The sequence below is a fragment of the Podarcis bocagei genome (assembly GCF_964188305.1).
Source record: "Podarcis bocagei genome assembly, chromosome: 9".
NCBI classification, from domain to species: Eukaryota; Metazoa; Chordata; class Lepidosauria; order Squamata; family Lacertidae; genus Podarcis; species Podarcis bocagei.
In genome coordinates this window covers 27,237,840-27,265,207 of record NC_138134.1, presented here as the reverse complement: position 1 = coordinate 27,265,207, position 27,368 = coordinate 27,237,840, and the positions used below count along the sequence as shown (strand labels likewise).

The 27,368-nt window shown below is 40.9% G+C and overlaps 1 protein-coding gene and 1 long non-coding RNA gene across 2 annotated transcripts in view; one reads left to right on the top strand and one right to left on the bottom strand.

Moving 5' to 3' along the window:
- LOC308595228 overlaps positions 1–8,453 on the top strand; it is a 67,936-nt gene extending 59,483 nt beyond the window's left edge. The window contains exons 2-3 of the long non-coding RNA XR_014011942.1: positions 6,565–6,725; positions 8,427–8,453. This is a non-coding gene — a long non-coding RNA (uncharacterized lncRNA). The remainder of the gene's footprint in view (positions 1–6,564; positions 6,726–8,426) is intronic.
- Positions 1–27,368, bottom strand: part of MTNR1A (melatonin receptor 1A) — a 65,192-nt gene that overhangs the window by 14,357 nt on the left and 23,467 nt on the right. The window lies entirely within an intron of this gene.

Genomic DNA, 27,368 nt, shown 5'->3' with positions numbered 1-27,368 from the left:
AGTAATGTACAGTGTGCTGCATCTATAATCACAAAATAGTACCAAGAGGAATAGAAACACAGGCTGTTGTGAAGCTTATATCACTGTTAAAACATTTATTCTTCCTTTTTCTTCTCACACATAATCAAATCGTGAATTTCTTAGCCCTGGCAGGGGATGAGAAAACTTGCAATTCTGTATATTTTCCTGATTCCCTTTTTAATCTGTTCGTTTTCAATACCAAAGCAGTCAGGCTGAACTCTGATCCTCTCATTAAAACAGAATGTCTGGAAGCAAACTGAATTAAAATGATACCATTTTGTTCCAGTATATCATTCATCTTCTTGAGGGCTATTTGAAATGTATTTATGGACAGTAGCTCTGGGTTATTTTCTCCTCGCCAACTTTTTAAACTCAAAATACAGAGAAAACTATATCCCTTTTAGTTCAGTTGGAAGGAAACTGGAACTGTTATCATTTTAAAGTGGCAAAACATCCCTGCATAGTTGCAGAGCTGCAATAAATGGTACAGCTACCAATACGATGAATAAATAATTATAGAAATCAGTGATATGCCCATTCCATAGGTTTGTCTAGCCACATAGAATCCTCATGGATATCAGGGATGAAACCAGTGGGGCAGGCAGCATGGGCGTCTGTGAACAGCCCCTGTGCAGGTGTGCCAAGTGGTGGGGGCTGAGGGGTCTTCAGCCCCCACCCCATTTTTACCTCCTCCCTGCCAATGTCGCGTGGGGAGGCCCACTTTGCCTCCCTGACGATGTTGCACTAGGTGGGGGCGGGACGTGTCACATGACACGTAAAGTGATGCATCACGTGATGTGCACCCACAATGTGTGGGGCAAGTCGGCACCCTTGCCCCGTCTAGTTCCTTTGTTGGGCCTTGGAGGAAGTCAGGGAGTAGTCTACTAGCATAGGATATATCTTCCTGTGCGAAAAATATGGGAGGAGAAAAGGTGTAATAAGTCAACTTCCTTGTGTGGGCTAGTCATTTGATGACTAGAATTCCACTGGCTACCACACAGTAATGGTCAACAGAAGCCATTATGTTCTTCTGATGAAGATAGAAGATGCAGAGTATTAACACAAATGGATATGAGGTGGGGACTTTTATAAATGTGTATAGGCAAAGCATATCATGGAAATCAGAAGCTAGTTATTGTTGCTTTTACATGGCATCTCTCTGGCTATTACGTTTACCAGAATCGCCATGTCCAGCTTCTATTATGAAAACTGACACAAGATGCTCAGATCAGAGGAAAGATTAATACCAACAAATGGAGTGGTATGTCTGTGGCGCTAACACACAGGACAGCTGGTCATCGATCCCATGCGAAACAAAATGATGGAACAGACCATGAGAGCTGAGAATTCCCTGGGAAAAAGCAGAATACAGGTTGTATCATACTTTACAATCTCCTTCAAGGATGTTGCTTGCATTTAAAAAATTGTGACAAAGTGCATGTCCGCTGTCACACCTATGCACATGTCTGCTTTAGACAAGTATGTAGCGTGTCTCCGATTCCTAGCACTCATATGAATGGCAAAACAGATGCAAGTGCACTCCTTGTGCATGCTGTCATACATGTGGTCTGTATATAGATGTCCTATATGTAAGTGACACCCATAGTTTACAGACATGTGAAAGGACTATCCAGATCATGTGACCCTCCCAGATTCTGAAATGTAGACTGGACATGCCATACCTGGGCCCAGTCAATGTGTGATTGGCAGCAATCTGAGGGGGCCTACATGAGCACAGATGTGCATATGTAGGTCTCTCTACATGTCAACATAAATCCTGATCAATCAATATGATTGTCTCTGTTGAGGGAGCCCTACATATATTTCTATAGTCCCCTTCAGGCTGATGCCAATCACAGATTGTCTGAAAGGCATGGCTGGTCTGCCTATCTCATGTATTCTTGATGACACTTTCTTGCATTTGATGCTCACAGGTATAAAACTGAACAAGGCTAAAGTAGAGCACATTGCAACAATGTTAAAATGCAGGGTAAGTTGCAGTAAATAATGCAGGAAAGAGAGTGAAAGAATGGGAGAATTTGACAGGATTGCCATTTTTCTTATAACATCTACTTCAACCCATAAATGTTATTTGTTCTAGATATTCCAACAAAAGTGAGAACTTATCAGTTCATTTTCATGTGCTTCACTCCTTAAAACTTGCTTAAAATTCAGATTTGGTTTGATACTTTTAGGTCAGTTTGTTATGAAGATAATACAAATCTTGAGCTAGCAGCTATAAGTACAGTCTCATAATACCACAAACCATTAGTGTGCTTCTAACTATTTATATTAATTCATTTTCCACAATGATCCAACTTGCAGAAGATGTGAATTCCAACACAGGGTAACAACCACTCAGGATAGCAGAGGCGCCAGCTTCTCCAGAGGATTGAGGAAGCACAATGCAACATAGTGCAAAGTCCGAGTGTCATGTGCATGATGCCGCAAGGAGCCAGGGGCAGAGCTGAACAGCCTCTGAAAACTGAGGGGGCCCAAAACTCTCAAAAAAATGCATTGGGGGAGGCTGGAACTGCCTTGGCCCCTAGGAGTTGGAATCTATGCAGGATCGAGTCAGACAACTGGCAGTCACATTGCTGTAAAGGGGTAGAAAAACAGGGCTTAATCCTGAGGCGAAAGGCCAGAGGCATGTTCCTCCATATAAGGACCACACAGTAAGCTTTGAGACACCATGTGGCTCCCAGGCAGCTAACCATTCTATTCATGACACTCAGTGGATGAAAACAGATACTTTCCCCTTCTGTCTACAAGCTAACACAGATAAAAGTGCTCTAAAGATCTCCATGTGGTGGCTATAATACAGTAGCTAACTAGCAGTGGGGTCTTTCATGTGTTAAACCCCTGTGGATGACCCAGTTCTACAAAGATCTCACTCTGAAGTAGTTGCAAATGCAGCAGAGGAGGGAAGTAATCACATGGATATAAGAGCTTTTGGACAACTGAATACAGAGATGGTGATACAACCTAGAATAACTTGTTTTTAGGGCTGATTAGTACTGTAATTCAAAATCATTGACTTTCTTTCCTTTTTGGTATGCTGGACAAATGCAATCCTATACATGTCTACTCAGCCCAAAAGGAACATAGGGTGCAACTTTACACTGAGTTGGACTTTTGCTCCAACCAGTTCAGAATTGTCTATGCTACAAGTAGCCAATGTGGTAGCCTCCAGATGCTGGACTACAGCACCCATAATGCATGACATTGATCGTGTTGTAGTGTATGAAAACCCCACAATATAATCCACTGTTGTTACCCAGCCTCTTGGTGTGGTGGTGCGTGTGCATTTTTTTGGGGGGGGAGGGATGCAGTTAAGCTGTGAAAAGTGCACACACAGCCATCTGAAATACCACATCTGGTTTTGCATCAAGAACTAAAATCAGTTGATGAAAGACCTACGGTAACATATCTGGTTTACAGCTGCAAGTTCTTTGCATGGTTTAGGACTGGCTTTGGGGAAAGCAGGGGTCTTGTGACAGCTGGGTGGCAGGCAGAAATTGAACCTCAAGCTTGCCTAGTATGTAAATACTATTATGTTGAAAGCTTAACCAGTTGGCATTCTGTCTGTCAGACATCTTATTATTTATGTGGGGCCACTGATTTATTTTTGGACCCTCCATCCCACCTGCAATTTTTTTTAGCTACAAAGCATCAGCAAATTGGTTTCCTCTTTCATAAGTGCACTGGAGGGCTGAATCCATCTGCAGTGCACTGGGTCCAAAAAAATCCCACCAGTTGTGTGGGAGAATGTAATTTTAATGATCATTGCAAATGCTGTTTGGTACTGGTTGGTTTGTTTTGATGACCAAATAGTTTAAAACAATCAGATTTTATTCTGCAGCAGCGAGTTAAAATGTTGAAGTCACATTTGGAGAAATTAATTTGCACATCTGAGGGTAGAATTTGCATGGGAAATGTGTGAAACTCTGAATTGCTTTGGAAAAGGTTCTTCCCACAACCAACCACTGCTACTGTTAGGAATAGATACAGTAAGTACTGCTAGGAATAGATCCATTTACTTCAGCAGTCATTAATTCAATGAATAACTTTCTCCTAAACAGATTCTGACTGCTTCATAAAGTTTTAATTTACATCTGTAATATATTTTTTAAAATCCTAAACAGCTTTGAGCCAGGAGTTAAAAGCCAAGGCAGACTGTTCTTCCAGGCACTTATTTCTTCATGCAATAAATTACACGCAATATTTACATACCTGCCAAGACATGCATTTGAAGTGAGACTAATAGCTGACATGCTCTCAAAATTTAAAGCAGTACTGATACACTTTTTAAACAACCCCCTCCCGAATGGAAAATAGCTTTGTATTGAGATTTCAGCATAACCTTTCTTCTAAAGCATAGCTCAACAGGTTCATCCATTTAATAACACTCACTCTATGCATGGCAACAAAAGCCTGTTTCACCAAGTGACCTGAACATTTTTCAGCTGTGCTAACCTCCTGTTATATGCTTATTGAATTCACCTTCCGTGTGGTATCATTGACAAAGAAGCCATTCAAATCCTCAGATAAATACAAAGGTGGTGTCAATAAACTATGGGAAATCACTGAGAAGCAGTCAGAGCCACTCATACACTAAATATTTCTTTGCTTTGCTTTCTCAGTAGCTTGGCCTTGGACCAAAACATTATGTTGTGGAAGCAGGAGTACTTTCTGCTCCTGCTGCCCTTAACGCACCCCCCCCCGCAAAAATAAAATAAAAGAGAGCTTCTCTAGACACTGTCTAGATTCTCTGGATTCCCTGGAGACAATGTTTAGGGCACAGGGCTGCAGATGGATGGGGGGTTAATAATGTCCCACATACACCATTCATAAGCAGAGGTGGGATTTTTTGTCTCAAATGAAAACTAAACTTCCTCAATACGGAGGATCCAACAGCCTATAGTGAGGGAATCTCTCACCCAACATGGGGCTCCAACTCATGAGATTAAGAGTCTCATACTCTACTAACTGAAAGAAGAAGAAAAAGATGCTCCAGGGGATTGGAGGAAACCTCCAAAATAATATTGGAAGTGGCCCAGGGATGTGGGGGGCTCTGGCTGTGACTGACTTCTGAAAAGTCACTTTTGGCTCATTTTTCTAGTGCATAAGCTCCCCAAAAAGAAATAGCTCTTTACATTTGGTATGGATTTGAATATATGGTACATAGATTATCTGGGCAATAAAAAATGAGACTGCTTTGAATAAATTAACTTCCAGTGAAACTGATGAATATATCAACCACCTAATTACAGGAACACATTTCCAGTTGTAGCAATACAAATAAAACATAATCATCTTAGCCATAGGAACAAATTAAAGTCTGCACAGTAGGGAAGGAGTTTGAACACAGTCATTTCAAAGGTAGCACTGTCATGCTGACTGGTGCATGAAAAAGTATATATCATAATTTGGCTAACTGCAGTTTTTAATTGCTACAAGCAATAATGTGGCTAAATTAGGTTGCTGGATATGTTCCACAGGTATGAAGCCAAGGAACAGGTGCCAAAATTTGGAAGAGATAGAGATGTTCTTCTAGTCAGCCCAAAGTTTGGTAAACTGCTATTTGAAAGCAACAATATAACTTAAATCAAATTATCCATTGTTACCCAGACCTATCCAGATTTACTCTTAAGCCCCATTGAGTTCAATGGGCTTCAGTTCCAAGCAAGTCTATTTAAAATTGCAGTCTAAGTGGCTTCGCTTATCTTTTTCCAAGTGTTTTTTGGAGTTCAATTATTATTACAATTATGTATTAAATTCTATACCACCCTTCATATAAAGATCACAGGGCAGTTTACAATATCTTAGGCTGTCTTAGATTTAGCCACAACAGGGCTTACCAGTTGCCATAGTAATGATCTGAAGTGTGGCATTGATATCTCATGCTTTCCCCCAAGAAGCTCAGCATGGCATAAATCACTCTCCACACCACTCTGCAATGGTCATCTGAAGTATGGTGGGCAGAGGTACATGAGAGGATTTTCTCAATTGTGGTATTAAAGTCTCTTTAATTATGGCTTTCAAAGAAAATTATTGGGTTGAACTTGAAGGTTGTTTCAGTTAAGTTGTTGGCTACTTTAATTCATCCTCACTTGTCAGCTGCATTCTTTTTATTTTTTATTGTTATTAGCAATAATTATAGTCAACTGGCAAAAGACAAGGTATAAAGCTATAGATATATAGATATATAACATAGAGCTTCAAAGCCATTCAAGGTTACATCTATGATCCTTCTTCCAAATAAGCAATAACCTACTCCTTTAATAGCTTGGGTTCATGACCGAAAAGGGGAACGAAGGGGGGGGGGGAGGAAAGATGGCTTGGCTATAAAACTATTAGTTGAATGGTTACAAGTATTCTCTTTAATGATGTAAACCTGGTGTTAGTGGGACAGAAAGGAATATGTCCCACTAACACAATGAATGAAATGAGAGTAATAGACCGGTCTACCTTTTCTCTGCTGAGAAAATAAAACAGAACCCAGAAGTGACAAAATGTTCTTCTCTGTCTTATTCCCCACAGGCAGAAGCTATAACAAAAAGTGCTAATGAAAAAGAACCAAAACAAATAATTAAGATGGGCTCAGGTGGACAACTGGTACCCAGTTCATCTGGACCAACACATTCTCTCAATGATGGCTAGTGAGCCTTGGAGAAACTCAGTACAGGAAGAATCAATATCAGGTAGGAGAGTCACAGGATTGCGTTACCATGCTATGCAACAAGTTTTGATAGGACAAGGTTTGTATGATATGTTTATTCCTTCTCTCTAGCAAGATAATCCTTTGAATGTACCAGCTGTTCAATAGTGGAACAGACTGTCTCCGAAGATGGTGGTCTCACCTTTGCAGAAGTTAAGCAGTAGTCAGATGATCATCTGCCAGATTTACTGTAGTTGTATCTGGCACTGTAAGTCCTGCTCTGAGCAGGAGGCTGAACCAGGTGACTCCAAGGACTCTTCCAACCCTATTATTATATGAATCAATGCACTAGAAACTGTTCAGGATAGAGCTCAATAGCTGTCCTGCCTCTACATGCAATGACCAAAGGAATTTGTTGGCATTCTATGAGCTTTGACACTAATACCACAGGATAGTTTTCTAATAATATACAAGGTTAAGAACTTTGCTTCAGGATGAGAACAGAAATCACGCAGCAGCGGCAGCGGGAGGCCCAATTAGCTAAAGTGGTGCTTCAGGTTAAGAACAGTTTCAGGTTAAGAACGGACCTCCAGAACAAAATAAGTTCTTAACCCAAGATACCACTGTATGTCAAAACTGGAGGTGGTAAATAGAGAGCCAGAAGCAAACTGTACATGCAATAAGGTAAGAAACACCAGGGTCAAGATAACCGTTGACAGGATTTTAAGAAATCCATCCTATTGATCCTCCTTGACTATACAAGCTGGAATAGATGATCCCAGACAGGCTTTTGTTGTTATTTAAATCAGTGTTGGGGAACCCCCAGTTCATGGACCTGCCAGATTCCTTCAAGTAGTCCATAAGGCTATTTCTAGCAAATTCCACCCATCCACCAATCACAACTGATCATTTTTATCATTCCAACACTTTCCACACTTCCTTAGGTTTTTATGTATTTTATGGGCATTTAACATATTTTACATACAATTCCCCTTAAGACTAAGGGAGCAGTCCATATAAAACACATAAAATGTACATAAAATACATAAAATTACATAGAATACCTTAGAATAGGAAAAATTATCCCACCTGCTTTTGCCTTGCCTCTTGTCTCTGGCCCCACCCATCATCAGAATGTGACCTTGGAAGATTTGCCAGGCTAAAAGAGGATCCCTACTCCTGATTTAAATCAAAGATGCTTGCAGTTTTCAGACTGAATTTGAGACTAATTGGTAAACAACATATTAAACTGTGATTTATTTATTTTTTAAAAAAATCTTCCATAGCCGAAAGCAACTACCAACTCTTGAAAGGCTACAGAAATTGAAAAGCACAAAGAATCTCACAGACAGTCGGCTGTTTGTCAAAAAGCTCAGGCGGTATTTTTGGATTGAGTGAGAAGCAGAATATCATACTGCAAGTGTTCTTGAGATGTTGGCAGATACAAAGATAGACAGTAGCAGAATGGATAGGAAACTACATATTTTTTTTTCATTGCCTTCATATATCCACATTCATTCTAGACCATTTATTTCCTTGCCTGTTAGACACTAGAGATTTGATGCTTGATACTTTGATACTTGTCTTTAGAATAAATCTGAAGGCTGGGATGAATTTGGGGTGAATATAATGGCTACTTAGGTCAAAGTCCTACTGGCTCCTTATAGTAAGGGAGGGCTGTGGTATTCCTCTGAGTAGTTCTTAGCATAACATCAAAGGATCTAATGGGGGTCTCTTTTTGCAGGCAAAAAGATACAGGTTCCCTGAACGCTTTGCATCCACCTCCTGCTGTAATCTGCCTTCGTCCAGCTACACCAGCAAAGCAGTTCAGGAGTAGAAACCAGGCAGACTTGCAGAAATGTGATATATTATTATAGAAGAAATAAGAAGTTATAATGAAAAGTACACAACTCCTTTTTAAAGAACTGTGTTGGATTAGCTAGGTCATAGTGGGCTAATTGGATTTGGAAGCTGCTTCTGGGTGCTGTTAAAATGGGTTTTCAATCTGTGATGTGGCCTCAGCAATTTTGTACAAAGGCTATTTCTCATCTCTCTCTCTCTCTCTCTCTCTCTCTCTCTCTCTCTCTCTCTCTCTCTCTCTGTGTGTGTGTGTGTGTGTGTGTGTGCTGGAACAGTATAACGTTTCTGATGTATTTTTGGTAGGTGCTGCTTATATAATTGATCATCTTAATTAACTAATGTTGTTATCCAAAAATGATATGAAAAACATTAAACTAGTGAGAATGTGCAATAGGCAGTGTGTGGAACTCCCAAAAAGGGCGGCAGCAGGGGGGAACATATAATATTTTCAGATAAATGGCCTTCATGTAATAGGGCTTTGCTGAAATCTTAGAAACTAGAGGACATTTAGAACTACAGATAGCTACAATCCAATCTTTCATCAGAAGCAGGTCCCTTTAAGTCAAATAAGACTTATCCATGGTTAAGTGTACATAGGATTGCATCCTTATAGCATCATCCTATGGACGTGTATTCAGAACTAAGGCCCATGAAGTTGCGTCACAGTGCAATCCTACATAAGCATAGCCAGACATTGGTTCTTAGTGGGTCCCATGGATCATACTCCAGGGGTACCAGCTTTAGGGAGCAGAAGTGGCCTCAGCCCTCTCAATATTTTGAGGCAGGGGTCTAAGCCCCCCCCCCAATATTGAGGAGCCGCCATCCTTCCCCCTGGGTGAGTGCCATCATGCTGGGTGGGAGGCTCGGAGGGTGATTTTCTCCGCCTGCTGCAATCACCAGAGTGCCAGCCCACCAGGAGGAAGGCTTGGGGGTGATTTTCACCCTCTGTACCCCCCGCTGCGATCGCCAGAGTATCCTGGCAGGCACCAGCACGTCCTGGCAGGTGCGGCCTGATGGAGGGTGGGGCATTGTGCATGTGATGTCATGCACATGCAACAGCCCCCCCTGCCACTATTGGGCCCAACTCGGCACACCTGTCATACTCCCAGGTTCACAGGATATATTGGTATTTGAAGAAGTGTGCATGCACACAAAAGCTTATACCAAGAACAAACTTAGTTGATCTCTAAGGTGCTACTGAACAATTTTTTTATTTATATATATATTTCAACTGTGTCAGACCAACACCTACCTGAATCTAGGATATATTGGTGATTATTGAGACTACAATTCTATGCACACTGACCTGGAAGTAAATCCCATTGAACCCAACAAGACTTACTTCTGAATAAACATACCGATAGGTAGGATTGCACTGCACTTTCCTTTTGTTTTTTACTCATTTAGTCGTGTCTGACTCTTCGTGACCCCATGGACCAGAGCACGCCATCAATCCTGTCTTCCACTACCTCCCGCAGTTTGGTCAAACTCATGCTGGTAGCTTCAAAAACACTATCCAACCATCTCATCCTCTGTCGTCCCCTTCTTCTTGTGCCCTCAATCTTTCCCAACATCAGGGTCTTTTCCAGGGAGTCTTCTCTTCTCATGAGGTGGCCAAAGTATTGGAGCCTCAGCTTCAGGATCTGTCCTTCCAGTGAGCACTCAGGGCTGATTTCCTTGAGAATGGATAGGTTTGATCTTCTTGCAGTCCATGGGACTCTCAAGAGTTTCCTCCAGCACCATAAATCAAAAGCATCAATTCTTCGGCTATCAGCCTTCTTTATGGTCCAGCTCTCACTTCCATACATCACTACTGGGAAAACCATAGCTTTAACTATACGGACCTTTGTTGGCAAAGTAATGTCTCTGCTTTTTAACATGCTGTAATGAAAGTCATACCAATAGTTTGCAGGTCTAAATGCTAGAGTAGGAAGGAAGGAAGGAAGGAAGGAAGGAAGGAAGGAAGGAAGGAGCGAGCTTTGGTCAGGGATTGTCAACATGGTGCTCTGCAGATGTTTTGCAGTACAACACATTTCAGTCCCAGCCATCATAGCTAATGATAGAGGATGATGGGTATCACATAGGGTACCACAGTGGCTCCCAATGACCTACACCAAAGCTTTTTCCTTACTTCCTTTCTACACCAGCATTTGCACCTACAAACCATGCTCCCCATTCATACACAATCACACTGAATGGGGAACTGCCTGTAAAGGCTTTGCTCTCCTTCCATGTTCTCAAGCTGTAGTTGAGAATCTCTGCCATGGATGAGTAGGTGAGAATGTCAGCCATGGATACTGGGGATCCCCAATGGTGTTTTCAATTATCACTGTGCCCTGAATTGGTGTGTATGTTGTAAAAGCTTTCACTGAGGTCACAGTCTATTTTGGACTGGGCAATTAATTGAAGATTTCTGTTCAAGATCTAGCAGCTCATATCACCCAAAAAGGGGCGGGGAGGTGGAGTATTAATTTGTGAATTAAGGAAATTTAGAGTTAAAGTGCATATTTTTGCAAATAATGTTATATTCATTTTTTTCTATAAAAGCAGATTCTCTAGTTCTTTTAATGACATTTTTGCTGATTGAGGATTACTTTCAATGCTATAAAACTGCTAGCTCAACACCGCATACTGAAGAGTTCAATTTTGTGGGATGCGGGTTAATCCATTTTAAATTGCCCTAAATCTTTATTACTAGATTAACAAAATGTATGTTCCCCGTTTCTTACAGATTACATGGACATAATTTGCTGGAATAGAATAGAGCTCCTTATCAAAATCTCCTAATGTGTGCACTGAACAAAAACCACTAACTGCTACAGGAAGTCTTTGAGTGGGATGAACCCATTTTTGAACACCACTATTTCTATGCTTAACAATAAACTAAGTGCACACCACAACCAGCAACAATACAGAAACTGTACCACGCATTGCTCTAGCATTATACCATAAAGATAGCTAAGATTTTTCATAAGAAAAGTGGCCCTTTTGCAAAGAAGCAAAAAATACGTCAGTAACTAACGGCTGATAATGCCAACATTATTGGCCACAGAAGGGTGATATCTAGCACTGGACAGTGATCCTATTGGCACAAGACACCTCAAAAAGTGAGATAAAACAAAAAAAGGAAGGACCAGTAAAGGGAATCATTCCAACCATGATAATGGAATTTGCTGTAAAAAGAAATCTTTCCTATCTATTGAGAAAACAACCTTGATGCATAGCATTTTAATGCCTTCTAGTTCACCATCTGGCGTGCTCTGGCGTGCTCTGGTCCATGGGGTCTCGAAGAGTTGGATACGACTAAATGACTAAACAACAACAGTTCACCATCTTTTTAAACCATGTACATGGATCTGAATGATTAATTGCTTCATATGGGGGCAAATCAGCCATGGAATAGAGCAAACCATACCATCCAATACAAAGTGTCCACAAACTGGGATGCCATCTTCCAGGACCACACACCCACACAGGTCACATGACCCACATGGGATCGCTGCCCCCCAAAAGCATTTTCTTGGGGGCAAGAGTCAGGCCCAAAATTGTGTGAGATCACAGCGGCCATTTTTGCCACCATCCTCTTGTGAGAAAAAAATGGGATGTCCCGTTTTTTCCAGGACAGTTGGTGGGTATGGGAAAACCCATCTGATAGCACCGAGTAAGAGTCAGCCCATATCTTGTGCCCAGCTACTCCTGTTGTCTTTCATCAACATTTAGTTTTTGAAAGAACATGTCCTCTGGAAGCTGCGAGGCCAAGATAATGGAATATGATCTTACCCACACAGAAGTCAAAAGACTGAAATGCATTGGACACACAAAACTGGAACGTTGGGAGGTTTTGGAGGGTGATGTCCTTTTGATACTGTTCCATTTCACACCACACTGAACCAAATTCTGTTTGTTCAAACTTAGGCTATGCAAGCTTTGAGGCAGAAATTGAGGAGCGCTCATTCACAGCATATACAAAGAGGCTGAAATGACAGTTCATTTTGCATTCACGAATGGCCTCACTGCCTGCTCCTCCTCTCTCTGGTATGCATTCCTCTCTCCTTTCCTTTGTTGGCTTTTGCTATGGTTTCATGTCTGCACTGGTGTGAGCAATAATAAAGTTCACCATGGTTCCCATGTTGTTGCTGTTTTTTAAAAAAAGTTTGAAACTAGGGTTTGAAGCAAGCTGGCAAACCATACTTAAGAGTATATCTGCTTAATGTTAACCATGGTCAGCACTGGGGGAGTCATAATACTATGGTAAAGCCAATAAGAGAAGTGGGGGATTTGTACTGGAGCAGGGAGGGACTACAAGAACCCCACAGCCCACTTCCCACTGCTTAACTACACAAAATCTCACTGCATCAACATGGCTTCATGTTCAGCGGTCAGAGGTTTGCATCGTTATTACGACGTTATGAAGCATTTAAACAATCGCTTGACATCCTTGTCTCAAAACATTTGCAAGTCCTATTTAAAATACCTAGTTTGCTATTCACAGAAATAGTGGGGAAGGTGGAAAGCACTGTATTAGCATTGTTCTTCATTCCAAAACTGTGGACCATTTTCCCCTCTAGTGACTGATACTGTAAATTACAGCTGCTTGAATGCATTTCTAAGCAATTATTTTAATGATTTTCTAAAGACTGAAATTTTGTGAAAAGGTCAGAAGGCAGATTTAACTACAAGCTAAGCCCCAACTATCTTCTTCCTGAGGGCCCCAAATGTGCAACCACTGGCCTCAAAGAAACCAAGATTTTAAAAATATCTATTGTGGCTTAAAGCAGGGGTCGCCAAACCTTTTGGATCAGTGAGCACATTTCAGATTTTCAGAGACTGCTGGGGGTACTGGTCAGAAAACAGCTGCTATGAGGAGGGTGGGGGTGCTATGGGTAAAGGACCCCTGGATGGTTATGGAGAGCGTGGGGATCCCAAAAAGTCTATATGAACCTAAACATCTGTTTGCTATTGCAGCCTGACAAATGGGTCAGATTACCTTTTTGCTGTTTCAGAGAGTCTATGTCATTTTTTCCTCACACACTATATTGCTAAGATTAATAAAGTGTGTATTCCCTCCAGGCTTTTTGTAAGTGAATGTTTGTGTATGTTTTGATCCTTTCCCCCCTTGGATGTTCAGTTGAGGACATAATATACATGGAAATACCTAATTAAACAACACATCATTGCAAAGTTCAGATAAGCCTCTAATGTTCTGAGGTGATTGAGGCAACAACATCCACTCATGTGGAAAGTAAACCATTAATATACCAGCACTCGAAGAATACAAACAATAATTAGCTGGATGCTTTTGAACAACTTCAGATCCATGCTATTCTTGTTGACCCTCACCTGCTACTCCGAAACTGTTTGAGAGCTAAAGTGTTGTGTTGATCATTATAATGCTGGGAATTCAGTTCCGTCATATCTCACTCATTAATCTTCAAAACCCATCAAACAACAAGAAAAGCAAAATGTAGGAAACATTTACTGGATCAGAGCCTAATATATGACAATCCTATAATAGTTATTTGTCGAATTTTCTCAAGCATCTACAAATTATTTCCAGAGTTTTAATTCTTTCAATGATCCCTACAGTCGTAGATCAATGAATAATATCAAACATGTGATGTGTCTAAATAAGTACTATATAATGAACTATCTTTTTAGTTCACCCTTTCTGCCAATGAAGACTTGCATTTTTTTCAACAGGAATCTGGGAACATCAGTGAGAGATAATTGTCCTAAAATTATTATTTAGAACTGTTCCAGTTGTATTCCTGCTAATATTAATGTTCTTGGAAAAGTTTAATTCTGAGTATTTCATTTCGTTTTACAGCAGACAGATGCACATACCCTTTTGTAACGTTTCTATTGAAAATACAAAGATATTGCTAAGTATTTAGTCTCAAGTAAGCATTTCTGTGCGCTGCTCTGGTTCGCCAGAAGCGGCTTTGTCATGCTGGCCACATGACCCGGAAGCTGTACGCCAGCTCCCTCGGCCAATAAAGCGAGATGAGCGCCGCAACCCCAGAGTTGGCCACAACTGGACCTAATGGCCAGGGGTCCCTTTACATTTACCTTTAAGCACTTATTAAACTATTAAAAAGCAAAATATAAAGGCACAATTCACACAAACCGGAATGCTATTTATTTCAGTGGCAGAATTAGGTTGCAAGGCTATTTAGCTTGGGGAGATTCTGTATTCAACTTTATTAGCGTCATCTGCCTGGAAACATGCTCTGTTTGAAGAGTTGTCCAATCCAAATTCAGTTAAAAAAATCAGAGGAAAAAACAGCAGGGGCTTTCAACTGGCCCTTCAATAGCCAGCAGGTGGACAGCAGACTAAGCAGATACAGTACACAGATCAGCTGGTTACAGTCTTCTTTGCTAGGGTGAGAGGTATTATTGTATTGTATTATTTCTATTTAAATTATAGTTGTTATATCTAAATTTACATCCATACATATATCTTAGCATTTGTACATTCTCTACAAATTTGTGTCCACACATATATCCCTAGCAGGATGAGGGCTCATCACATCCTGGATGCTGTGTGCACAGAGTTCAGCCAAGTCCAAGAAACCTCCTGGTCATCTATCACTTTAAAAGAAGCAAACTACAATCAGCTGTTTGGTAGGGATTGCAGAAGCGCTAGACATCATTCACTCCCCACTTCTGTTTCCCTGCCCAGCAGCTGATTGGTGGGATTTCAATTTAAAAACAACAAGAACCTGGGAACTAGTCAGAACTCTGAGGAACAATATGAAACTAATGGAATATGTGCCACAAACAATTTCTGGTATTCAACTTTCCATTACAGAATCAAATTGCTATCTGTTATCATTATTTTCAGTATACTTTGTAGAAGACAGCTGGGAGGGATATAATGAAAAATAAAGCTTAAAAAAAAGCCAAACAACACCCTATTTAATATAAATGTATTTGGATTCTATGTGACAATCCAAAATAATACACTCTGTATGAATCACTTCTGGGTCTGACACACAATTTTCAAACAAAAAGTTAACTGTGTCGCATTACATCAATAACAATTTTCAGAAGATGAGTACTCTAGGAGGACAAAGAGGACTTCTGTGGAGTATCTTGCAGAATATCATAAGCAAGCACATATTCTAACATGGTATCCTCCACTCCAAATGACCATAAACAGATTCCCCCACACCCCAGTTTAAGATTTTGAAAATAATCTCACAGTGCTCTTGTGAGCAAGTGCAAACATCTGACGCTTGCTGAACTTTGGCTAAGTGCTGCCAAAGGATGTATAAATCAAATACTTTGCCTAAAATTGCTTTTTAGGGAACTCCCTTAGAGTTTGCTGTAGATGAATTAACAAGCAATTGGTTGTAGAGGGAGTTCTCTGTAGACAGTAAGCTAATGAAATCTGACAGGTTGAATGGTGCAAAAATAATGGCCTCAGCTGTCCAGTGACTGTAAAACAGAAGCTGTATCAAGTGGTTTTTATTTTTTTATTTTATTTTTTGCAATGTAAAGAAATGTGCTTCTATATGGGCATACCAGTTCAGAGAACTGCAAGTACAGGACAAGGCCTCAGTTGCTGGGCTTATGGAACTCAATCAGAAGATAAAATAAGAAGATAAACACTAACCATCATATTCAGAGTGTGCTCTGCTTACAGAGCCAGGATCTCCCTAACCCTTCTGTCTTTAGCCAGGTACCTACAGTTGCTTGTAGACTGCCTACTAGGTTGGCAAACCACACACCCTGCTACAGTTTTCCGAAACCCAGTTTAAGAAGGATATTGACAAGCTAGAAAGTGTGCAGGAGGACAACTGAGATGTTCAAGGGTCTGGAAACCAAACCATATGAGAAACAGTTGAGGGAGCTGGGTATATTTAGACTGGAAAAGAGGAGATTGAGAGGAGATAGGATGGTCAACTTGGAATATCTAAAGGGCTGTCACATGGAATATGAAGAGCTTGTTTTCTCCTGCTCCAAAGAATAGGACTTGAACCAATGGATTTAAGTTACATGAAAGGACATTCCCACGAAACATTAGGAAGAACTTTCTGATATTAAGAGTTGTTTGGCAGTGAAACAGACTCCCTCAGGAGGTGTGTGGTATCCTTCATTGGGGTTTTTTAAGTAGAGGTTGAATAGTCACCTGTCATGGATGCTTTAGCTGAAATTTCTGCATTGCTGGGGTTGGACTAGATGGCACTTCAGTCCCTTCCAACTCTAAAATTCTATTATTCTGTGATTCCCGTCAGCCCTCTCAGCATTGCTAATGGTCAGGGATGATGGGAAATGTAAGCCATCAACATCTAAAAGTCAAATGGTTGAGCAGGGCTGATCGGCACTGACTGATGGAAGCTTTCTTGGGTCTTCCCCAGTCCTACCTGGAGATGCTGGGGATTAAACCTAGGATGTTTTGCCTGAAAAATGTGTGCTCTATGATGGAGCTGTGGCCAGTAGGTTTCATGACTTGCCATATCCATCCCTTCATTGACTTGACTACATTTGATAGCTTGCCTAGACTCTGGCTCAAGCCTAACCCAGGAAGTCAATATTTTTTAAAACCAAAGGTCAGCAGCAATACTGCCCAATTAAATCCACCCACATGGGTCTCTCCCTTTACAAAGGGAGATCAGATGTCAAAGAGATAAACAACTACTTGACATTCAGAAGACATCTTAAGGCAGCCCTGTTCAGGGAAGTTTTTAATGTGTGACATCTTAGTGTATTTTTGGTCTTTGTGGAAGCCGCCCAGAGTGGCTGGGGAAACCCAGCCAGATGGGCGGGTTACAAATAATAAATTATTATTATTATTATTATGGGAGAATCCTCACCAATAAATAGGGCCAAGACACTTCTAAACACACAAACCCCAATCTAAAGCCAGATCTGAAGAGAGAGTATGACGAAACATTCAACAGAAGAGCTCACCTCCAACGCACGCACCATTATTTCTTGAATACCCATTATTACACAGTTAAATGAGACAAATCTATCATTTAAATGGAGAAAAATTGAAAAGACTCAAGGAGAGTTTTGGCAGGCTGTTGTTAATTTCAATCATATAGATTCTTTTTTTTTTAAGGAAAAAGAAAAAGGCACCAAAGAGGAAGAACAGATTGAGGCGCTTGGTGGGGATCCCTTCAAAATCCTGTCTGAAGATAAATATACCAGCAGGACTGCACATATTGAGAATGTGTTCAGTAGAAAAATCCATAATTAAAGTGTGCATGTGTTAATTAAATATCACATGTCTATTTGGGGAAGGTTTGCTTCAATAACGATAAACACTTTTCCGAAAACCTCCTGCTATGCAGCTCTCCCATCTCCCAACCATAACTGAAACACAGTATAGCTAAGACCTACAGATTTGTAAATACAAGCCTGAAATAGTAGACTATCGCAAAGATCAGCTTTCTTTTCATGTAAAATGTAACCCAGTTTCTTGCACGTGTGACATTGATACGATTATGTCCATTTCTGATCAAACTGGCTCATGGCAACCACAGGCTAGTGGTTTTGACCCATGGGAACATTTCAATTTTTGAATAAATGCTGTGGGTGCCATTTATTCTGGTAACTTCATTCCACACTCCCCTGGATTATATTTCCCCACCCACAAACACAGAACGCATATGAACACACAGACACTTAGCTTTTCAAAGGGATCTACACAAAAAGTCTGATACTGTAGAATCAGTCTGAGCCTTGATAAAAACATATTATTTATTAAATTTGTATACTGCCCCATACTCACAGGTCACAGGGTGGTTCACAACATAAAACCACAACATAAAACCACAAAATACATAATAAAAACAAAACCAAGAATATCCCAATAATCTCCCCCTCCCCAACACATTTTAAAAGGGCATTGGATAAACATGTAAAGCTGAAAGAAGTGGACTTCCTCCTTCAGCACTATGTGTTTTTCAAGGAAGAAAAAGGAACTGCCCCAACCATTTCATGACCAACGGTGCAGCAAATGGGTGGCCTCAGAGGCTTTATGGGAACCAGGGAAAGATCAAGCTGGTCATGTTTGTCTTTATATCCCTAAATGACGTGGGCCCCAAATACCCGAAAGACCACCTCCTTCCCTACAGACCCTCTTGGGTGCTAAGATCAGCAGAGAGGCCCATCTTGGAGGTTCCACCTCCCTCGGAAGCTAGGGAGTGAAGGTGCTCAAGGAGAGATCATTCTCTGCGGCAGTCCCTAAGCTGTGGAGCTCCCTGCCCATAGAGGTGTGTCATTATATAGTTTTGGGGGAATGATGAAGGCACATCTCCCCCCCCCCCCGGCTTTTGATACTTGAGATGTACATTTTAAGGACCTGCCTTATTTCTGTGTTTGTATGTTGTTTAAAACTGTTTTAATGTTGTGTTTGAATTGTAGTAAGCAGCCCCGAGCCTTTAGGCAAAGGGCAGATAATTAACCATCATTCTCTCAAGGGCACTATTATACCCAGAGTCACCACATTGGCAACCCCTGGATTAGGAGAAAGGACATTACAACTCTATTTTTGTGTGTGCATGCACTGTTTAGAAACATATAAATGTGAAAATGTGTTTTCTGGGTTGAGGGACAAAGTCAACATTGCTAACATTTGTTGTGATGGAATACCTCCAGTCTCTTTAGAAAGGGTTTGCAGATTTGGTTAGCACTTTTCAGCCCTGCAAGCCTCTTGTTTATCAAACATAAAACAAACCTTGTTGTTTTCTTTTTGTACAACTTTGGAATGAATTTAGCTGAAGGGTATGCAAATCATTTAAACCAGTGGAAAATCATGAAAGTTTGTTTTTTTTCCTGGTGCTACTGATGTGCAAATATAGCACACTCCATATTAATGCAAATTAGTATGTATATAAGTGGGGAAAATGAGTGTTTATGAAGAAAGATACAAGGAAAAAAAGTTAACTGCAGCTTTGACCAAATCAGCCTTTAGAAACTTGGAGTGCAACGCTGAACTGTACCATGATGTTGTCAAGGTAACCCCACCTTGAACAACATAAGAGACTCCTCTTGGGTTTAAATCGACAAAGAATGAAGACATACAAGGGAGAAACAGAGTTCGCATCAAAAGCTCAAGCTTCAAATCACAATGGTAATAACAGACACACAAAGCGGTGAATCAAAGTGCTGACTCAGCCACCTGCTTGTGCCCACTATTCTTCAGGAGGACTGCCTTCCTTTTCTAGTCTTAAAAGTGGCATGTGATTGTTCGTTCATTCTTTTTGCCTGCTTGTTGTTGGGTTGCCTTTTATTAAAGGAACCTTTTTTTTGAAAAGGAAATACAAGAACAGAGAAGGAGGTTTCTTGGTGGTATCACACAGGCTGATCCATCAGAAACAAGCTGAAATTTGCAGAACTGGGTTGTGTTAATTTTCTCAGAGCTCAGCCTATAGGAGTGGAATAGGCCTGCTCATGGAAAAATCATGTTTCTTTTTGGGTGGTTCGATTATGCTTGGAATGTGTAAGTAGAATGAGAATTAGAGCGTCATTATCTTACATGGCAGAATCGGAGCATTCCCTGAATCCCTGGCATAGTTCGCTTGCCATGAGCAAGATTTTCACATACCAGACTGAGGGCAGTGCATGACTGTCGGCTGGAACTGTACTATTCCCATAGCGACCTCACTATGTTTTTTAAAACAATGTTCATTTAAAAAAGAAGAAGCCATAAACACATATTGCGCAGAGAGGTACGGAAGAAATAATTTAACTTTTTAAGCCAGTGGACCTTTACACAATAGACATTCAATGGAAGATGTAGAGATAACTGGCTTAGTGCCATGTACATCTATCTTAAAAGACCCAGTTAATGACTATTGTGGGTAGTTTGACAAACTTGCTTATGGGCAGAATATTCTTATGACAATAGAGAAATAGATCCTTTCTACTTGTGTCAAATTCAGGCTTGAGCTGGCTGTGACCCAAAAGGTATCCAAGAAGAATTCAGACCTTCTTTTGTAAATGAACAATACTAAAACGTTTTCCTTATTTCTACTAATGTGCCAATGACCTCATTCAATTCACATTTCCTTTTCCAGTGACAAGTATTATTTCCCATGACAGTGGGGAAAGCCGCATTCTGAGTTCTTGTTAATAGGGCAATGCATTAAAGCTTAATATTCATAAGTTTTGGGATGAGGTATTCAGAGTAATTTTTGATATTTTACATTTCAAAGTTGAACTGGATCTGGCTATATTATCTCTCGTTGGGGGCAGGACAAATATATGTATTCTCTGTAAATCACCAATGACCCATCTCCTCATAGCTGTGTGAATGGAGATTATAGCATTTCTATGGAAAAGTGGATGACAAGTTAACCTCCAAAGGTTCTGACAGCAGGATCTGCATGTACATGTTGGTTTATATGTTTGTAGTTTTAGTGTAATATTTTTGAACTAAAAGTTAAATATATAAACACTACAGCTTGGGAAATGTTTTGGGTTTTTTTAAAGCCCAATAGACAGAAATATAATGGCAAACTTAGGGAAGTGTATTAGGGAAGGGATTACAGCTCAAAACTTGTTCATTTTTCAAAGCTATACTACACCAAGTATAAAAAGGAGCATGTCAACTTCCTTTTCTTCAACATCAGTGTAATCACACAGAATTATAATCATGTTGATGACTAGTAGAAGGTTCTGAAAGATGTCTTTTCCACATTCCCTAGATTTCATTTTCTTTGTATCCTCCCTTTCCCCATCATCTCTTTGATGCACAAAGGAACATTTTTTTATTTGTGCTTGGAGAAGCTCCATAATTGTCAGCTGAAGACAGTGGTGCTATCAAAAGCTATTGTTCTAGATGTGAAACCAGTGATTAAGAATTCACAACAGCTAAGACATAAAAAGGGATTGGGGGGGGGGAGTCATATCTGCTTTGCCCTTTTAGCCACACAGATAGAGGTTTTACTGAGTGCTAAAGCAGTGTTCACTTGGACCTAGCAGGAGTTTATATCTCAACCTCTTGCAATAAATTGGCCAAGGAAGAGGGCTAGCTAGATGATCTAGGCTCTATTTTTTTCCTTTCCCCAAATATTACAGTTCATTGCAGCTTGAGTGCTGGGGGAAATGTGATTTCCCTCCAACAAATGCATTAGTCAAGGGAAAGGCATTATCTCTCACAACAACTGACTCACAACTATGTATTCGTTGCATCATAAAATGATGATCTAGAAAGGACCTGAGTCCATGTAAATAAAACATCACTCTGATTGACTGATAGATTTAGAGTTCTGCTGCATTTAATATTTCAGTCTGAAGCACTCCATCTGGGCTCCTGAATCCTTTCAGGCTTCATCTATCTCAAGAGACAGTATAAATATTCCTTACAGACTGTGGAAATATAACAGACACAGCATGTTTGGAAGTATTATTTTATGCCACTATATCTCTTACTATTGTGCTAAATGCATCCTATATATAGCAGTTTAGTGATGAATATTTGTGGACTTCATACTTCCAACATTTCTCTGATGAAAATAGGGACATCCTATTCCATTATCATCATCATCATCATCATACCCCACCTATCTGACTGGGTCGCCCCAGCTACTCTGGGCAGCTTCCAACATATATTAAAAACATAGTAAAACATTTTTTGGGATGCGGGTGGCGCTGTGGGTAAAACCTCATTGCCTAGGACTTGCCGATCGTATGGTCGGCGGTTCGAATCCCCGTGGCGGGGTGAGCTCCTGTCTTTCGGTCCCAGCTCCTGCCCACCTAGCAGTTCGAAAGCACCCCTAAGTGCAAGTAGATAAATAGGTACCGCTTTATAGCGGGAAGGTAAACGGCGTTTCCGTGTGCTGTGCTGGTGCTGGCTCGCCAGAGCAGCTTCGTCGCACTGGCCACGTGACCCGGAAGTGTCTTCGGACAGCGCTGGCCCCCGGCCTCTTAAGTGAGATGGGCGCACAACCCTAGAGTCGGACACGACTGGCCCGTACGGGCAGGGGTACCTTTACCTTTTAAAACATTTTTAAAAACTTCCCTACACAGGGCTGCCTTCAGATGTCTTCTAAAGGTTGTATAGCTACTTATCTCCTTGGCTTGGGATTTGCATCACTCCATACCATCCAACATATCTTTGATGAAAATAGGGATGTCCCGAGGAAAAGTGGGTGATTCCAGGATCAGATCAGAAACCGGCATGGCTTCTGCAAATCCAGAACAGTCCCTGGAAAACAGGGACACTTGGAGGGTCTGTTAGATATGCAATGTTAGCATAGTTTCATCATTAACATTTCTCTATGGGTGGTTTTCATAGGAGGGTATGAAGCTGTCCCCCCCCCCCAACTCTCAGTTTTCTACACTATCTGGCAGGCCTATCAATGATGCAAGCCTAGCTAGCTCTTTCAATGAAATTACAGAACAATAAAGTGCTGCTCATTACTTCAGTTTCGGCCATTTGCACTATTACAATTCTGTCCGCCATAAAACAGAAGGATTATCTGATTTTTTTCTGCAGAGAATTTTAGGGAAATATACAGATATACATTCCTTCCAGTAATTAGGTTCTAACTCCAAATATGAATACAATCAAACTAATTATCCTGCATCTGGCATCAAGAAGATATGGTTTCTTCAAGATAAATTCCCAGAAAGCTTTATGGAGATTGGCCCTTATTTATAAATAGGGTTGGCTCAACACAGCTACTTCAGACTAGAAGATACTGCAAACGAAACATCCTGGTGGCTACCTAAATAGCTCAGTTTTCAAAAGTGGAGCTATGCTCCAAGTGTTGAGTTGTAGATGCATGAACATCCATCAGTATCTCATCAACTTGAAACTCGACGGCTTGCAGGTTACTATGTGAAACTGCTTCTGATGAAAAGTATTGCGTTTGCAGTGATATAAGATAATATGGAAGCACCACCTGTGATATCATTCTGTCCATGATGCCCATTTTACATATAATTCATAAATTGATGAGTATGCACTACGTGGATGCTATACGTGGCGATTTGATTTCTGAAAGATTTCTGCTCTTTAAAAAAATCAATTTGTTAATAATAAAGGAAAGACAGAGACTAGCAGTCACTGAGTTGAGGAGAACAGAACAAGCTTATTCCTTTCCATCCTGTAGTAGAAAACTGCATACTATACATACAGCTTAAAATACCTGTAAATCACAACATACAGTGGTACCTTGGTTCTCAGACTTAATGCGTTCCGGAAGTCTGTTCCAAAACCAAAGCATTCCAAAACCAAGGCAGCTTTCCCATAGGAAGTAATGCAAAATGGATTAATCTGTTTCAGACTTTAAAAAACAACCCTAAAAGAGCAATTTAACATGAATTTTACTATCTAACGAGACCATTGATCCATAAAATGAAAGCAATAAACAATGTACTGCAGTCACACAATCAATCAGTAGCTGAACTGGGTTCCACACAGTCACAAAAACAAAAAGCCACAAAAACCAAAACGCAATATAAATAGCAAAAACAGACAGACCCCAGCGTAACACTCAGAATGGAAGTGTGGCACTCAAAACAGAAGTGTGGCTCTCAAATCAGAAGAGTAACACTCAAAACAGAGCACGTTCAGCTTCTGAAAAAAGTTCGCAGACCGGAACACTTACTTTTGAGTTTGCAGTGTTTGGGTTCCAAGTTGCAGATAGGTAGCCGTGTTGGTCTGCCATAGTCAAAATAAAAAAATTCCTTCCAGTAGCACCTTAAAGACTAAGTTAGTTCTTGGTATGAGCTTTCGTGTGCATGCACACTTCTTCAGATACACAAGTTGTTTGAATACCAAGGCGTTTGAGAACCAAGGTACCACTGTAGTAAAGAGAATTCTGAAATTCCCTGCCAATATGAGCAATGAAACAACATCCAGCTGGGGTTACAAATCCTAAAAGCAGCTAAAAGCTCTTCAGTAACACGTCAGGAATGAAAGCATTATTGAGAGTCAGGAGATGATTACAAATGGTCAGCAAACCAGCTTAAATACCTTCCACAGTCCTGATCTCTCCTATACATTAACGGCACTTGTGTCAAGGCTCTAGGGCAAGTTTTACTTGCCTTTATGATACCATGTAGCCCTACTTGTGGAAGTGGAAGATGGGAGGAGAGGAACCAATCAGTAGGTTGGACTTTCTAGTTGCCCAGCAGCCCCACTATCAAACAACTGATGGTCCTCTAGCTGACAACTTTTCTTCTTTTTTGGCCTTTTAAAACTGTATTAGTCATTAAAAGTGTTTATGGAAAGTACCTTTCCATTTTTAAAAATAATGTTGAAGGCAGGTTGCTGCAACATACCATAATTAAAAAACAGCAACTACAAAATAATAGAACTACAGATCAAAAGTCTGGAGCACAGAAAAGAAATATAAAATTAATGGGACCTACAGTGGTGCCTCGCAAGACGAAATTAATCTGTTCCGCGAGTCTCTTCGTCTTGCGGTTTTTTCGTCTTGCGAAGCACAGCTATTAGCGGCTTAGCGGCTTAGCGGCTTAGCGGCTATTAACGGCTTAGCGGCTTTAAGAAAAAGGAAACAAACTCGCAAGAACTCGCAAGACGTTTCGTCTTGCGAAGCAAGCCCGTAGGGAAATTCGTCTTGCGGAACGACTCAAAAAATGGAAAACTCTTTCGTCTTGCGCGTTTTTCGTCTTGCGAGGCATTCGTCTTGCGAGGTACCACTGTACCTGGTTTTTTTCTTTCTGATAAAATACCAGTGACATTTTGACAGATAATAGTTTCATGCCCACACATGCCTTTCTGTCAAGCTTTGGTATAGGAAAAATCCCAACACGTCAGATCATGGAATATCATTATGCATATTGCCATCACTCTGTCACTATTAAATAAAAAGGAATTGGCACAGCACCAAGGCTGGTACTATATTTCACTGTCAGCTGAATTGGTTATTTTTAAATAAATATTTCACCTTCCCACTCTGACCCTTTTCCAGTGACAAGGGAAGTCTTAAAGCAAAATTAACAGAACAACCCTATACTTGCCTACTCAGAATAAAGTCCTCATTTAATTCAATGGTACTTTACTCTCAGGGAAATGCAGTAAATCACATTAAACACAATGAGATTTATTTATTTACTATATCCAAAGAGCTTAGCTATAGCAGATTTCCCCTCTCACTGAAAGAAAGCAATGAGCACTTTTATTAAGGTCCTGACATAATAACACTATATTGCAGGTAAATTGAATTTGTTTCTATGTTTATGGCCAGAAACACCTTTTCTCTGACAACATTTTGTTCAGGCAAAATACTACCCCTGCTTTATTTCCTTTACAGTCATTTGTTTAATTCTTAAGGGTAACACTTATTAGAAATATTACCACTGAAGAACTGAGGGAAACAGTTAATCATTGCTGGGGATTATGTTTTGACCTACACAATTTGATATAGCAATTTGACACATAAGCCATTTGGGGGAAATATATATGAAGCTTACAGATGCAATTTTGAAAGACAACCCCCCCCCCGACTTCAGTCACAGTTAATAATGTGTAATTCTGTGTCCTTTGCAGAGAAATAATTGCCTCAGGAATGCAAAGGAGAGAAATGCCAATGATTTGCCCAGCCCCCACAAGCACTGACATCAAATCACAATGTCTGAGAAGCCCTCTTCACAATCAATCAGGTTCCTTTTCCTCACAAAGCACAAAATTCAATCCAAATGGTATCATTCAATACAAAAATTACACAACAGTCTTCTAAAGCATTTTTCTTACAGTTTGCGTAAAAGCAATGTGACTGAAAGAATGAAAACCAAAGCAATGGGAAACATTCAGGGCGCTATCTAAGGTCCTTTAGCCAGCAATCCTCAGACCCAAACTACATGTGACACAATGGCGTAGCGTGGGTTGTCAGCACCCGGGGCAAGGCAAGTAATTTGCGCCCCCTAACCTCTCCGCACCGCACGCCTGGCACCCCCCCCTCCACAGTGGGCGGCGACCCGGTGGCTCGGATCAGATTCGCACAGCCAGCACTGCAGTGAGAGAGAGTGAGTGAGCCAGGTAGGGGAAGAGCTGCGAGTGCGAGCCCCTCTGCACCCCCACGCTACACCACTGATGTGACAGCAGCAGTTCTATGCCTTTACCCCAGGGATTAGAAACATTGTTGGACTCCCAGCTACCACCAGCCCCTAGCCCCATGGTTTCCACAGGGGGGCAATTTGATTTTTAAGGGAGGCAATTTGGAAGCATGTTTAGACCAAGTTAATGGTCTTTTAGGCTTCCTCCACATGAATAGGAGTTCATTTTTTGAGTAATAAGTATTATATGTCATGGGTGGGGGGGGGGTCAGGATTTTAGAGATACTTAGGTGGGGCATGGCCAAAAAAAAGTCGGGAACCACTGCCCTAGCCACAATAGCTAAGGGTCTGGGATGGGGAAAACTGTAGCCCAAGAGGGGACTTTCCCCTTGCCTGCCTTCTCCTGTGCTTCTGCCTCTTGTAGGCCCATTGCAACAATTTAAAGGGGCAGTGGGGTGCACTCGCAAACCACACCCCCATACAATGCCATTCACATGGAAGTCTACGCATCCAGGCAGTTTCTTTTCAACTGGACTTTCAGCTGACGTGAACTTGGATTGAAGAAAAGTAACCGTGAGAGATGGGGACAGGAAGCACCCACACGTGACCACATGTCCATTTGGCCCATTTCCCACATGGGAACAGCACAGACCCACATTTACATGGGAGGATTTGTCATGCCACGGAGAGGTTGGCCCAAGCTTCACTTGCACTATTATGGTGCTTCCCTGGGTGTCGATCTGGAATGTTCAAGTATTCAGTTTTAGTTTCATCTACTGCTGGTGACAGAGAAAGATGGGATTTACAGTGGTACCTCAAGTGAAGAACTTAATTCATTCTG